We start from the raw sequence: 15000 nt of genomic DNA on the forward strand, positions 1-15000 counted from the left end.
CCTTGAGCGTAAGTGCTGCTTCAGAGTGGGCCAGGCGTAGGAGCTCTTCACTAGACCACCTGGCCTTTACTCTCTCGGTGGTCACCTCTGCGTTGGCTCCGGCAGGATGGGCACGGCGACGATGTACACCAACACCTGTCTTGGTGGTGAAGGTCCGGTGGCACTCAGGACATGTGATGGCAGGCACTACGGCTCGACCCGAACTGGCGACGTCGGATGCTGACCCAACGACTGGCGCGGCGTCTCCTGTGGGAGTACCGCTACCTGATTTCTTCTTCGTGTTGGGGCCAGCTGAAACAGGGGCAGGGGGGGAGAGTCATAGTTACTCCCGCCTTTTACCCGTGCTTGCTTGAATTTCTTCACGTTGACATTCAGAGCACTGGGCAGAAATCACATTGCGTCAACACCCGCTAGGGCCATCGCAATGCTTTGTCTTAATTAGACAGTCGGATTCCCCCAGTCCGTGCCAGTTCTGAGTTGATCGTTGAATGGCGGCCGAAGAGAATCCGCGCACCCGCGCGCCCCCGGAGGAGCACGCTAAGGCGGACGCGCCCTCGCAGCAAGGAAGATCCGTGGGAGGCCAAGGCACAGGACCGAGCTCGGATCCTGCACGCAGGTTGAAGCACCGGGGCGCGAACGCCGCGCAGGCGCGCGCATCCTGCACCGCCGGCCAGCACGAGCCCAACCAACGGCGAGAGCAGACCACGCCCACGCTAAACGCTCGCACTTCGGCACGCCTACGGCACTCACCTCGCCCAGGCCCGGCACGTTAGCGCTGACCCACTTCCCGACCAAGCCCGACACGCCCCGATCCTCAGAGCCAATCCTTAACCCGAAGTTACGGATCCAATTTGCCGACTTCCCTTACCTACATTATTCTATCGACTAGAGGCTCTTCACCTTGGAGACCTGCTGCGGATATGGGTACGAACCGGCGCGACACCTCCACGTGGCCCTCTCCCGGATTTTCAAGGTCTGAGGGGAAGATCGGGACACCGCCGCAACTGCGGTGCTCTTCGCGTTCCAAACCCTATCTCCCTGCTAGAGGATTCCAGGGAACTCGAACGCTCATGCAGAAAAGAAAACTCTTCCCCTATCTCCCGACGGCGTCTCCGGGTCCTTTTGGGTTACCCCGACGAGCATCTCTAAAAGAGGGGCCCGACTTGTATCGGTTCCGCTGCCGGGTTCCGGAATAGGAACCGGATTCCCTTTCGCCCAACGGGGGCCAGCACAAAGTGCATCTTGCTATGACGGCCCCCATCAACATCGGATTTCTCCTAGGGCTTAGGATCGACTGACTCGTGTGCAACGGCTGTTCACACGAAACCCTTCTCCGCGTCAGCCCTCCAGGGCCTCGCTGGAGTATTTGCTACTACCACCAAGATCTGCACCGACGGCGGCTCCAGGCAGGCTCACGCCCAGACCCTTCTGCGCCCACCGCCGCGACCCTCCTACTCGTCAGGGCTTCGCGGCCGGCCGCAAGGACCGGCCATGACTGCCAGACTGACGGCCGAGTATAGGCACGACGCTTCAGCGCCATCCATTTTCAGGGCTAGTTGCTTCAGCAGGTGAGTTGTTACACACTCCTTAGCGGATTCCGACTTCCATGGCCACCGTCCTTCTGTCTTAAGCAACCAACGCCTTTCATGGTTTCCCATGAGCGTCGATTCGGGCGCCTTAACTCGGCGTTTCGTTCATCCCACAGCGCCAGTTCTGCTTACCAAAAGTGGCCCACTTGGCACTCCGATCCGAGTCGTTTGCTCGCGGCTTCAGCATATCAAGCAAGCCGGAGATCTCACCCATTTAAAGTTTGAGAATAGGTTGAGGTCGTTTTGGCCCCAAGGCCTCTAATCATTCGCTTTACCAGATGAGACTCGTACGAGCACCAGCTATCCTGAGGGAAACTTCGGAGGGAACCAGCTACTAGATGGTTCGATTAGTCTTTCGCCCCTATACCCAGCTCCGACGATCGATTTGCACGTCAGAATCGCTACGGACCTCCATCAGGGTTTCCCCTGACTTCGTCCTGGCCAGGCATAGTTCACCATCTTTCGGGTCCCAACGTGTACGCTCTAGGTGCGCCTCACCTCGCAATGAGGACGAGACGCCCCGGGAGTGCGGAGGCCTCCGCCCCGTGAAGGGCGGGGAAGCCCCATCCTCCCTAGCCCCGCGCAAGGCGAGACCTTCACTTTCATTACGCCTTTAGGTATCGTATAGCCCAATGACTCGCGCACATGTTAGACTCCTTGGTCCGTGTTTCAAGACGGGTCGTGAAATTGTCCAAAGCTGAAGCGCCGCTGACGGCAGCGCTTATTCCACCCGAGAGCATCCCGAGCCAACAGCGGCGCGGGTCCGGGGCTGGGCCAGGTAGGTCCGTCATCCGGGAAGAACCGCGCGCGCTTGCCGGGAGCCCGAGCGCCCAAAGGGGCGAATCGACTCCTCCAGATATACCGCCGGGCAGCCAGCCAGGACACCGGGGCTCTGCCCAACAGACGCGAACCGAGACCCGCGGAAGGACAGGCTGCGCACCCGGGCCGTAGGCCGGCACCCAGCGGGTCGCGACGTCCTACTAGGGGAGAAGTGCGGCCCACCGCACACCGGAACGGCCCCACCCCGCGGCGAGTGGAAAGGCAACCGGACACGACCCCGCCGCGGATTGCTCCGCGCGGGCGGCCGGCCCCATCTGCCGAGGGCGGAGACCAGTGGCCGGATGGGCGTGAATCTCACCCATTCGACCTTTCGGACTTCTCACGTTTACCCCAGAACGGTTTCACGTACATTTGAACTCTCTCTTCAAAGTTCTTTTCAACTTTCCCTCACGGTACTTGTTCGCTATCGGTCTTGTGGTCATATTTAGTCTCAGATGGAGTTTACCACCCACTTGGAGCTGCACTCTCAAGCAACCCAACTCGAAGGAGAGGTCCCGCCGACGCTCGCACCGGCCGCTACGGGCCTGGCACCCTCTACGGGCCGTGGCCTCATTCAAGTTGGGCTTGGGATCGGTGCGAGGCGTCGGGGTAGTGGACCCTCCCAAACACCACATGCCACGACAGGCGGCAGCCTGCGGGGTTCGGTGCAGGACTCTTCCCTGTTCGCTCGCCGCTACTGGGGGAATCCTTGTTAGTTTCGTTTCCTCCGCTTATTAATATGCTTAAATTCAGCGGGTAGTCTCGCCTGCTCTGAGGCCGTTGTACTAGGTGTCGCACGCCACACCGCCAGCCGGCTGTGCACGCTACCGAGTAAGTACCGGTATGCGAACCGCCAGGCGACGGGCGCGCATCGCACGTTTAAGGAGACGCGGCCGGCCCCACAGGCGGCCGCCATACTCGCAGGTCTGCGAAGCGGGGCAAACGCCGCGCGCTTCAGTATACGTAGCCGACCCTCAGCCAGACGTGGCCCGGGAACGGAATCCATGGACCGCAGGCCAGCCGCTCCAGCGCTTCAGCGCTCGTACCACACAACATTGCCGTTAGTTTTGAGAAGCACGCGTGGTTCCGCACGCGGCGCATGGCTACTGCGAGCCGTACAGGTAGCGTGTTGCGCGACACGACACGCACATCGAAAGACATGCAGTCTAGTTGGTAATGATCCTTCCGCAGGTTCACCTACGGAAACCTTGTTACGACTTTTACTTCCTCTAAATGATCAAGTTTGGTCATCTTTCCGGTAGCATCGGCAACGACAGAGTCAATGCCGCGTACCAGTCCGAAGACCTCACTAAATCATTCAATCGGTAGTAGCGACGGGCGGTGTGTACAAAGGGCAGGGACGTAATCAACGCGAGCTTATGACTCGCGCTTACTGGGAATTCCTCGTTCATGGGGAACAATTGCAAGCCCCAATCCCTAGCACGAAGGAGGTTCAGCGGGTTACCCCGACCTTTCGGCCTAGGAAGACACGCTGATTCCTTCAGTGTAGCGCGCGTGCGGCCCAGAAAATCTAAGGGCATCACAGACCTGTTATTGCTCAATCTCGTGCGGCTAGAAGCCGCCTGTCCCTCTAAGAAGAAAAGTAATCGCTGACAGCACGAAGGATGTCACGCCACTAGTTAGCAGGGTAGAGTCTCGTTCGTTATCGGAATTAACCAGACAAATCGCTCCACCAACTAAGAACGGCGATGCACCACCACCCACCGAATCAAGAAAGAGCTATCAATCTGTCAATCCTTCCGGTGTCCGGGCCTGGTGAGGTTTCCCATGTTGAATCAAATTAAGCCGCAGGCTCCACTCCTGGTGGTGCCCTTCCGTCAATTCCTTTAAGTTTCAGCTTTGCAACCATACTTCCCCCGGAACCCAAAAGCTTTGGTTTCCCGGAGGCTGCCCGCCGAGTCATCGGAGGAACTGCGGCGGATCGCTGGCTGGCATAGTTTATGGTTAGAACTAGGGCGGTATCTGATCGCCTTCGAACCTCTAACTTTCGTTCTTGATTAATGAAAACATACTTGGCAAATGCTTTCGCTTCTGTTCGTCTTGCGACGATCCAAGAATTTCACCTCTAACGTCGCTATACGAATGCCCCCGCCTGTCCCTATTAATCATTACCTTGGGTTCCGAAAACCAACAAAATAGAACCGAGGTCCTATTCCATTATTCCATGCACACAGTATTCAGGCGGGCTTGCCTGCTTTAAGCACTCTAATTTGTTCAAAGTAAACGTGCCGGCCCACCGAGACACTCACTCAAGAGCACCCTGGTAGGATTGCAACGGGGTCCGCCTCGCGACGCACGAGCACGCACGAGGCGGGTCGCACGCCTTCGGCTCGCCCCACCGGCAGGACGTCCCACGATACATGCCAGTTAAACACCGACGGGCGGTGAATCAACAGCGTGGGACACAAATCCAACTACGAGCTTTTTAACCGCAACAACATTAATATACGCTATTGGAGCTGGAATTACCGCGGCTGCTGGCACCAGACTTGCCCTCCAATAGATACTCGTTAAAGGATTTAAAGTGTACTCATTCCGATTACGGGGCCTCGGATGAGTCCCGTATCGTTATTTTTCGTCACTACCTCCCCGTGCCGGGAGTGGGTAATTTGCGCGCCTGCTGCCTTCCTTGGATGTGGTAGCCGTTTCTCAGGCTCCCTCTCCGGAATCGAACCCTGATTCCCCGTTACCCGTTACACCCATGGTAGGCGCAGAACCTACCATCGACAGTTGATAAGGCAGACATTTGAAAGATGCGTCGCCAGTACGAGGACTGTGCGATCAGCCCAAAGTTATTCAGAGTCACCAAGGCAAACGGACCGGACGAGCCGACCGATTGGTTTTGATCTAATAAATGCGTCCCTTCCATCTCTGGCCGGGACTCTGTTTGCATGTATTAGCTCTAGAATTACCACAGTTATCCAAGTAACGTGGGTACGATCTAAGGAACCATAACTGATTTAATGAGCCATTCGCGGTTTCACCTTAATGCGGCTTAAACTGAGACATGCATGGCTTAATCTTTGAGACAAGCATATGACTACTGGCAGGATCAACCAGGGAGCTGCGTCAACTAGAGCTGAGCAGCCGGCCGCCCGGGAGTGTGTCCCGGGGGCCCGCGCGAACACGCAAGCGTCCGCTCAATTATTCTGCAAACAGGAGGAGGCTGAGCTCCCCTGCACAATACACCTCGAAACCCTCTCAGGTCCCGGCTGCGCGCAGCGCCGTCCTAAGTACTTGGTCGGGTTCGAGAGAGGCGCAATCGCCTGGAGTTTGGCGAGTAGACGCTTTAGGTGCGACCACCCGTGCTCCCAACTGAGCTTGCCGCTGCCGACAGAGGCCCGGGAGCGTGCTGTCGTGGTATTGCCGGCGGGAGACAACACGCGCCACCTACGGTGACCGGCAGCTCCAACGCCAGCGCCACAGAAGGACAAAAGCAAAACTTGGGTGCCGAAGCGAAATCTCCCAGCACAGCGCACGCGCCAACACGTCCGCACAGCTGCGATACAAACCACCTGCGAGAACCGCTGAGGCGACCGAGCAGCAGACGGCGTCGCATCCTCAGCGCACACAGTCCTCAATCGGACCAGCACACTGCAGATGCCCACCGCGCTTCGCACCGGGCCTGCGGGGACCTACTTTGGCCGCACGGCGCCGCGTGCAGGGTGCGCCGGCGCGCAGCTGCGCCGCCTGCCGCCTCCGTCGGCCGGCGCGCCTGCCACTGGCCGCCCCCACCAGCCGGCTGTAGCGCGTGCGCCCACGCACCGCGCGGCCAGCACGCCGGGAGGCCCCCCCTCACCGGCCGGGGACGGTCCCACCCAGCCACCGCCGCGTATCGCTTCACACCCAGATGCCATTCACGTTCGTGGGCATGGTGGATATCGCTGAAACAACCGGTTGGTAGCTCAACCGATCGTCGCCATCACTGATTCACCTCTAGCGAGAACAACCGCAACACAACGGTTTACCAGTTGTTCATTTGCGTAACGTCACCAGCAAACGTAGACGTCCATCGCCATTTGCAAATTCAACGATTGTTGCATGCCTGTGTCAGGTGTCACGACACACTATGTCTGCCCACATACACCCAACAACATGTGCACGCTTCACGAACACGTGGAAGGTGGCCCCCGTACGTATGCGATGTCCATTGCGCGAACGACTGTCAACCGGCCTCTGTCGCATGTCGCAGATGTGGAACACAGTGCACCATGCTATCACGGTGTGTGAGAAGAGACGACTACGTCTGACAACACGCGCCACTACATCAACAGACGGCTCATGCTGATCGCCATCCAGGGCATACCACACTGCAATCCAGCTCTTATAGGGAGACGACACGTAGCTGAGTGCACAACATTTGGACTGCATGGTTCGCCGTTGTTGGCGCAGTCGTTGTACGGTCACATGTACCACGATGTATCATTCAGTACATGAGGACCAATGTGCAGTACAGTGTGTGATTTGGACGTACAACATCAGCGGACAGTTGACACAGGCCGTACCACAGCGTACTCTAAGTGCTTCGCCATGCGAATGCCAATGAACAACTGCGAAGGGCATTGAGGATGTACGTCCTGCTGCCATCCACATTACAGTGTATAGCTGCAAGGTGTTTAACATGAAGCGATACACTGGGGACCGGGCAGTGCGAGTAGCAAACTATATTGCGGGGGTTACAGTTAGGCAACACTACACTAATTTAACGCGTCGTATGACAATTAGAGCAGGTTAAGGCCCAACGTGCGTTACGTTACGGCGCAGTATGGGTTAGGTTAAGGCGCAATATGGGTTAGGTTAATTCGCAGTATGGGTTAGGTTAAGGCGCAGTATGGGTTAGGTTAAGGCACAATATAGGTTAGGTTGAGGCACAATATAGGTTAGGTTAGGGCACAATATAGGTTAGGTTAAGGCGCAATATAGGCTAGGTTATGGCACAGTATGGGTTAGGTTAAGGCACAGTATGGGTTAGGTTAAGGCGCAATATAGGTTAGGTTAAGGCGCAATATAGGTTAGGTTAAGGTACAATATGGGTTAGGTTAAGGTACAATATGGGTTAGGTTAAGGTACACATTGTTGTAAGGAAAGGTGTATTGGGGGGGGGGCGGCCGGTTTGTTGATTGTGATTATAGTAAGTGGATGCCTGCGGCATCATCTGATTTGCCACGTCAGGATGCACCTTTGGCTCATGACAGGCGGCGCTCTGATTCCATGCTTGTGGCAGACCTGTGTCTTTCATTCCTGCCATTGTTTGTGTGCTGTGACAGGAGGCAGTATTGTGATGTTGGGTGCACCCTTGTGTAGGACATGTGTGGGTGTTGGTGGCTTAGCTGAGCAATGGTGGTTGTCGGAAGGGTGGGATATTCTGTTTTATGAGTGGACCTCCCGGTCTGGTTATGATAGTGTGGATAGTGTAATGTGGCGGTGAGGATGCACTGGGTGTTGTTCCATGCTGGTGCTTACATATTGTCTGTGTGCCTGTTACAGGCAGAGAGTAGTGCGTGATAAGAGTGTCTGGCTGACGTGTGGTTGTGATTGTGAGCAGAGTCTTTCAGCATGTATACGGACAGTTGTATATATTATCTGTATTCTGATGGCTCTATCTATTACTAATCAGCGCCGTGTATACGTTTAATCCGGTTCCAGTCGAAACTGTAGTATCTCTGTACATTAGTGACACGGCGAGCCCGCTATGTAGCTACTCGTCTCGGCAGCTTCCACCGGTGTATGGCAAATGATTATAAGCAATCAGTCTAGTCGTCAATACCGATAGTGTGACGTCACATGTCTGGGGTGGGGGACGCTGCGCCCTTCCGGTGGGTCATGGCCTAGAAAGACTCTCCCCACGCAGGGGGGCTTGGACTGTCATTAACTCTTCCGAGTAATATACTTGCCGTACGTTTTTGCGCCTGCGAGTGCAACGCCCGACGGTACCGACATGGATGTAGCGCCTCCTAGCTGACCGCTCAGCATCGGCATTCGTACAGAGAGCAACGCGATCGCGTCTGTAGCTCGTAAGTGGTACAGCTCGCAGCTCATGTATAGGGACAGCGGGAATGTGACATATTGGATATAACTCTTTTTTTTTTTTTTCTTTTCTTTATTGTTATTTTCAAACCCGTACAAACAGGCAGGCTGTCAGCAGCATGGTACGCCGCTCTTCAGCCGTAGAGGAGAGAAAGATAGAACAGAAAGAATACACAAATGTGACATAACGGTGGGTAATAAAACAGTAGACACATAAAGACAAACACGGAGCCGTTCACACTTGACGAAATTCACTACAAACTGTTGTCACGACGCACTAACACTGAATATGGCGATGGCACAGGTGAACGATGGAGTATGACGGGAACACTGAACACGAAACACGACGGCACTGACGAGACACTGATGGCGATGATCTCCGGCGCGCGAATGTCCACTCAGCGTGTACGAGTCCGGGGACCTGCCAAGAGAGGAGGTGGAGGAGGAGGAGGAGGAAGGGGAAATGGGAGAGGGGAGAGCAGAGATGCCATGGGCAAAGGAGAGAGGGGGAGGGAGGAAGGGGGAGTGAAGCCCAGAGGAGAGGGTAGGAGGGAGGGGGGAAAGGAAAGAGAAGGGAAGGGAAAAGGGGGGGGAGGGAGGGTGCCTGAAGGAAAGGACACAGGAGGGGGGGAGGATCAAAGTTGATAGGAGGGGTAGATGCAGGGGAGGAGGACATCATCAGGGAGGGGGAGCTGGCGGAAGCCACCTTGGGAGAGAGTAAGGAGGGTGGAGAGATGGAGACCGGGTGGGACATGGGAGTACAGGCGCGGCAGCGGGCGGGGGTGGGAGAGGACCGGGGAGACGAGCGGGTGAGGTGGATCGAGTTTACGGGAGGTGTATAGGATTCGTATCCTTTCGAGGAAGAGGAGGAGGTGGGGGAAGGGGATAAGGTCATACAGGATCCGCGTGGGGGAAGGGAGACGGATGCGATAGGCAAGGCGGAGAGCATGGCGTTCAAGGATTTGGAGGGATTTATAAAAGGAAGGGGGGGCGGAGATCCAGGCTGGATGGGCGTAACAGAGGATAGGGCGGATAAGGGACTTATAGGTGTGGAGGATGGTGGAGGGGTCCAGACCCCACGTTCGGCCGGAAAGGAGTTTGAGGAGACGGAGTCGGGCACGTGCCTTGGCTTGGATTGTCTGGAGATGGGGAGTCCAGGAGAGGCGACGGTCGAGGGTGACGCCAAGGTACTTAAGGGTGGGGGTGAGAGCGATGGGACGGCCATAAACGGTGAGATAGAAATCAAGGAGGCGGAAGGAGGGAGTGGTTTTGCCAACAATGATCGCCTGGGTTTTGGAAGGATTGACCTTGAGCAACCACTGGTTGCACCAAGCGGTGAACCAGTCAAGATGGGATTGGAGAAGGCGTTGAGAGCGTTGCAGGGTGGGGGCAAGGGCAAGGAAGGCGGTGTCATCGGCAAACTGGAGAAGGTGGACGGGGGGTGACGGCGGCGGCATATCCGCCGTGTACAAAAGGTAGGATATAACTCTTTTTTTTTTTTTTTTTTTTTTTCCTTTATTGTATTTCAATTCCCCATCGGGGCGGGCTGGCAGCAGCATATGCGCTGCTCTTCAGCCGAAAGATATAGAACAAAACAATAGAAGACATTTAAAAACAGCAAAGGAGAGAAGAAGGCGAACATAGATATACAAAAGGGAGAACATCATGGAAGGCAATATACAAAAAAACGGGGTGACTGTAAAATGGAGATAAAAAACTGTTTAAAAGTAGCACACACAAAAAGCCACACTCTGCGACGATTAAAAGAACACAAGGCACAGTATGACTGGAGCATAAAGGTGTTGATGGATGGCATAGCACACTGACGGCGAACCTCAAGGCAGTACACAATTAAAATCACACCTTTGGACGCACACGAGAAATAGCACGAAACACAACACTGACGTGGCACACTGATGATGATCAATACAGAGGATCTGCCAGGTTCAAGGAGATGAGGGAGACCTGAAGAAGGGAGGGAGGGGAAGAGATGGGGGGAGGGGAATGGGGGGCGCTCGGAAGAGGGCCAGGTAGGGAGGGATGTGGGAAGGAGAGAGGCAAGTATGGGGAGCAGGGTCTCAGGGGAGGGGAGGATGGAGGAGAATCCGCTCTGGGAGAAGGAGGAAAGAGGAGAAGGGGACCCTGGGGAGGGGGGGGGGAACAAGGCCGGGTTATAGTTGGAAGGAAGGGTATACGTCACGGCGAAGTTCGTCATCCGGGAGGGGGAGGCGTTGGAAATTGCCCTGATGAAGGAGATGGAGGGTGTGGAGGTGGAGAGAGGGAGGGATACAGCGATAGAGGCGCGGCAACGGGCGAGGGGTGGAGAGGAAGGAGGAAACCAGAGGGTGGGGGGGATCAACCCTGCGAACAATGTAAAGGATGCGGAGATGTTGGAGGAACAAGAGGAGGTGGGGGAAGGGGATCAGTTCATACAGGAGCCGTGTGGGGGAAGGAAGGCGGATACGGAAGGCAAGGCGGAGCGCATGGCGTTCAAGGATTTGGAGAGCCTTGTAAAAGCGGGTGGGGGCGGAGATCCAGGCGACGCTGGCATAACAGAGGATAGGACGGATGAGGGATTTGTAGGTGTGGAGGATGGTAGAAGGATGCAATCCCCATGTCCGGCCGGACAGGAGTTTCAGCAGGCGGAGGCGGGAATGGGCTTTCTGCTGGATGGTCAGGAGATGAGGGGTCCAGGTGAGGTGTCGGTCAAGGGTGAGGCCAAGGTATTTCAGGGTGGGGGTGAGTTGGATAGGACGACCATAAAGGGTGAGGTAGAAATCTTGGAGGCGAAAGGAGCGAGTGGTACGGCCTATGATGATTGCCTGGGTTTTGGAGGGGTTCAGACGGAGGAGCCACTGGTTACACCAAGTGGTGAACTGGTTGAGGTGGGTTTGGAGGGTACGTTGAGACCGTTGAAGGGTAGGATAGAGAGCCAGGAAGGCGGTGTCATCAGCATATTGGAGAAGGTGAACTGGTGGGGGTGGCTTGGGCATATCAGCTGTATACAAGAGATAAAGGAGAGGGGAGAGGACAGAACCCTGGGGGACGCCAGCCGTGGGATAAAAGAGACGGGAGTTGGTGTTGTGGAGGGTGACATAGGAAGGACGGTGCGAGAGGAAGGAAGCGACCAGACGGACAAAATTGATAGGCAGGGCGTAGGTTTGGAGTTTAAAGAGGAGACCGGGATGCCATACACGGTCATAGGCATTTTGGAGGTCAAGGGAAACAAAAATGGCGGAGCGACGGGAGTTGAGCTGGAGGGACAGAAGGTGAACAAGGTTGAGGAGTTGGTCGTCAGCAGAGAAGGAGGGTCGGAAGCCACACTGGGTAAGGGGGAGGAGGTGGTGTTGAGCAAGGTGCCGATGGATACGGTGGGAGAGGATGGATTCAAGGACCTTACTGAAGACGGAGGTGAGGCAGATGGGACGATAGGAAGAGGCGGCAGAAGGGGGTTTGTTGGGTTTGAAGAAGAGGAGGACGCGGGAGGTCTTCCACAGGTCAGGGTAGAAGCCAGTAGAGAGGATGACATTATAGAGATGGGCGAGGACAGTTAGGAAGGAATAGGGGCTTTCTCGAAGGTGACGGTAGGTGACACAGTCGTGACCAGGGGCCGTGTTGCGTTTGGACTGGAGGAGAAGTTTAATGTCTTGTGCTGTGATGGGAGTGTTGACGTCGGAGGGGGGCAACTGCCCCAAGTACTGGAGACTAGGAGCAAGTGGAGCGACTGAGGTATCAGCACGTTCCATGACGGTGAGGAAAAGAGAATAATCAAAGTGGGGATCATCGGGGATGGAGAAGACCTCGGAAAGGTGGGAAGCAAAGTGGTTGGCCTTACTGAGGTTGTCTGGAAGGGGGCGATCGTTATGGTGAAGGGGGTAGTGGGGAGCGGAAAGGGAACCGGTAAGACGAAGGCAGACCAGTACTTGGAGGAGTTGATAGGGAGGGTGGCATTGAGTCGTGTGCAGGTCTGGCGCCAGTCCCGGCGTTTCGTTGCTGTAATAAGGTTCCGTACGTGTCGCTGTATTTGCCGGTGGCGTTGGAGTGTATCCCTGTCACGAGTGCGGAGGAAAGAGCGATAGAGGCGGCAGGATTCACGGAGGAGGAGGACAGCCCGCGGAGGGAGAGTGGGACGGTGTGGGTGGATGGTTTTAGTAGGAATATGGGCCTCCACGGCGTCAGTAATTACCGTCTGAAGGAAGGACGAGGCGCGGATGATGTCGTCAGGAAGGCGATAGGTAAGAGGGTGGCTTTCGACCTGGGTGGAGATGGAGTCCCGGTAGGCATCCCAGTTGGCACGGCGATAGTCATGGACGACCTTGGGAGGGGGTGCAGGTTGCGGAGCTGGAGGGGGGCGGTTTGCAGACGTTATGGTGAGAAGGACAGGGAGGTGATCGCTACCTGTGGGGTCAAGGACGGCGACAGTGATACGCCCAAGGAGGTTGGCGGAGGCAATGACAACATCGGGGGTGGTGTTACTTTCGGGTCGGGTGTGCTGGAGAATGGGAACAAGGTCACCCTGGATTGTGGAGAGGAACTGATGCCACCGCCGAAGGGCAGCAGGAGTGCGGCTATGGACGTTGAGGTCGGCGGCAATCACATAGGTGGAGAAGGTGTGGTCAATGTGTGAGATGAAGTCATAAGGAAGAGGAGCAGTGGAGCGGACATAGATGGTGGCACAGGTAATGGTGAGGGAGGGGAAGAAGACGCTAAGGATAAGGTGTTCAGTGGGGTCATTGAGGAGAGGTTGTGGCCGGACGGGGATATGCTTAAGGTGGCCAATCGCGACTCCACCCTGCGCACGAGGACCAGGAGCATCAGTGCGGTGGAGGATATAGGGGGAGGAGCGGATAGAATGGTGGGGCTGGAGAAAGGTTTCGTTCAAGAGGAAGGTGTCGACCTGGTGGTGGGAGAGGGTGTGCATGAGGAGGTATTTGTTGGAGCGGAAGGAGCGAATGTTCTGGAAGAGGATGCGAGACTCGTGCCGCACCATGACGGAAGGAGGGGGGGAAGAGAGGGAAGGGAAGAGACTTAAACTAGGGTGTCGAGGCGGGTGAAGGTGAAGTGGGCTTGGTTGTGGGAGTAAGTGGCGAAGGTGTTCAGGTGGAAAACAGAGCGAGCAGCAAGGGATATTTGTTGGAAGGTGTGCGGGCGCTGAAAAGGGTGAATGTTTTGGAGGACAACGGTAATGAACCGGATGATGTCCTCTGCCGTGGGGGGTGGACGGAGGGAATTGTTAGGATGGACAGGAGGATCGACGGGACGAACTGGGACTGTAAGTTCAGGGGTGGCTGGAGGGGGTTTAGCTTTACACTTGTGGGAGTATGTGGGATGGGGGCCATTGCAGGTATTACAGGAAGGAGGAGCAGCGAGGTTGGGGCAGTTCTTGAGAAAGTGGGAGGCCTTGCAATGGGGACAAGTGGGGGGGTTTTTGCAGTTGGGAGTCAGGTGGTCATTGTACATCAGGCACCGTTGGCAACGGTAGGATTGGGGAGGGGATTTGGAGGATTCAACAGGGTGGCGACGGTGGTATATCAGGGCACCCTGGGTGAGGAGATGGTCTATGGACGGGGCGGACTCTGAGAATACCCGCATGAGGTAGGTGGGACCAGAGGCATTGTGGATACGGCGAGCAGAGCGGATTTCCAAGTCCGGGTGGGAGTTCAGTTCTACCAACACTTCATCCTCTGTGATCACCGGGCTGAGCTTGGTGATCACAGCGGTGTAGGTGGGGGGGCGACGGGGAGGCTGGGGCTGACGAGGAGTGGAAGCGGAAAGGAAGGGTGTCAGAGAGGCGTGGGGGCCAAACATAACTCGTGGGAGTTTTCGCAGGAGGTCTGTGTGAAATGATGGGGAAGGGGACTTGATAAGGATTGAGTCCCTGCGGGGAATGAGTTGGGAGATGGGAGCACCAGGTAAGTACTTTCGTATTTCCTTGGTGAGGGTACGAGCGTCGAGGAACTTAGGATCGGGAGTGGACAGGACAAAGGTGTGGAGGGTGGGGGCCAAGGTAGGGGTGGCAGGAGGAGGGGTGGTGTCCATGGTGACGACAGGGGGAGGGGGAGGTGGCGTTGATTTTTTGTGGGAAGTGGCGGGAGCAGAGTCGGTAAGGACGCGCTTTTGGGGTTTTTTGGAGACTGGAGGCTGGGAGGAGGGGAGAGGGACGGGGAGGAGAGGGAGGTGGCGGGTGGCAGATCCCTGTGGCGTAGTGGAGGCACCGGGAGAAGCAGCTGGTTCAGTGGTGGCGATGGTGGCTCGGCGCAACGTGATGCGTGCGGGAGATGCAGAAGACGAAGCGACGGGGTCGGTGAGAGAGGGGAAGCCAACCACCTGAGGGGCGGCAGCAGAGGCGGCAACAGAGGCGTACGTGAGGGCGGGGGTAGTAGTGGGAGCTGTTGAGGGTGCGGAGGCTGGAGGAAGGGTGTAGAGGTGTGGGTATACAGCAGGGGAGGAGATAGGGGGGTGGGTAAGTGGAGGAAGGGAAGGGGAGGTGGAAGGAGGGAGGCCAGAGGCGGCACTAAAGGAAGTGACTGTGGGAGAGTGGGAG

The 15000-nt window shown here is 56.4% G+C and overlaps 1 non-coding gene and 1 pseudogene across 1 annotated transcript; both read right to left on the reverse strand.

Moving 5' to 3' along the window:
- The window catches only part of LOC124607549, a 7527-nt pseudogene extending 4339 nt beyond the window's left edge, over positions 1 to 3188 (reverse strand).
- A 394-nt stretch (positions 3189 to 3582) lies between these two features.
- Positions 3583 to 5492, reverse strand: LOC124608896. Its single transcript, XR_006979448.1, has one exon. It is a non-coding gene; the product is annotated as a small subunit ribosomal RNA (ribosomal RNA).
- Positions 5493 to 15000: the final 9508 nt, after the last annotated feature.

This window comes from Schistocerca americana, chromosome 3, assembly GCF_021461395.2.
Source record: "Schistocerca americana isolate TAMUIC-IGC-003095 chromosome 3, iqSchAmer2.1, whole genome shotgun sequence".
Taxonomy (NCBI): domain Eukaryota; kingdom Metazoa; phylum Arthropoda; class Insecta; order Orthoptera; family Acrididae; genus Schistocerca; species Schistocerca americana.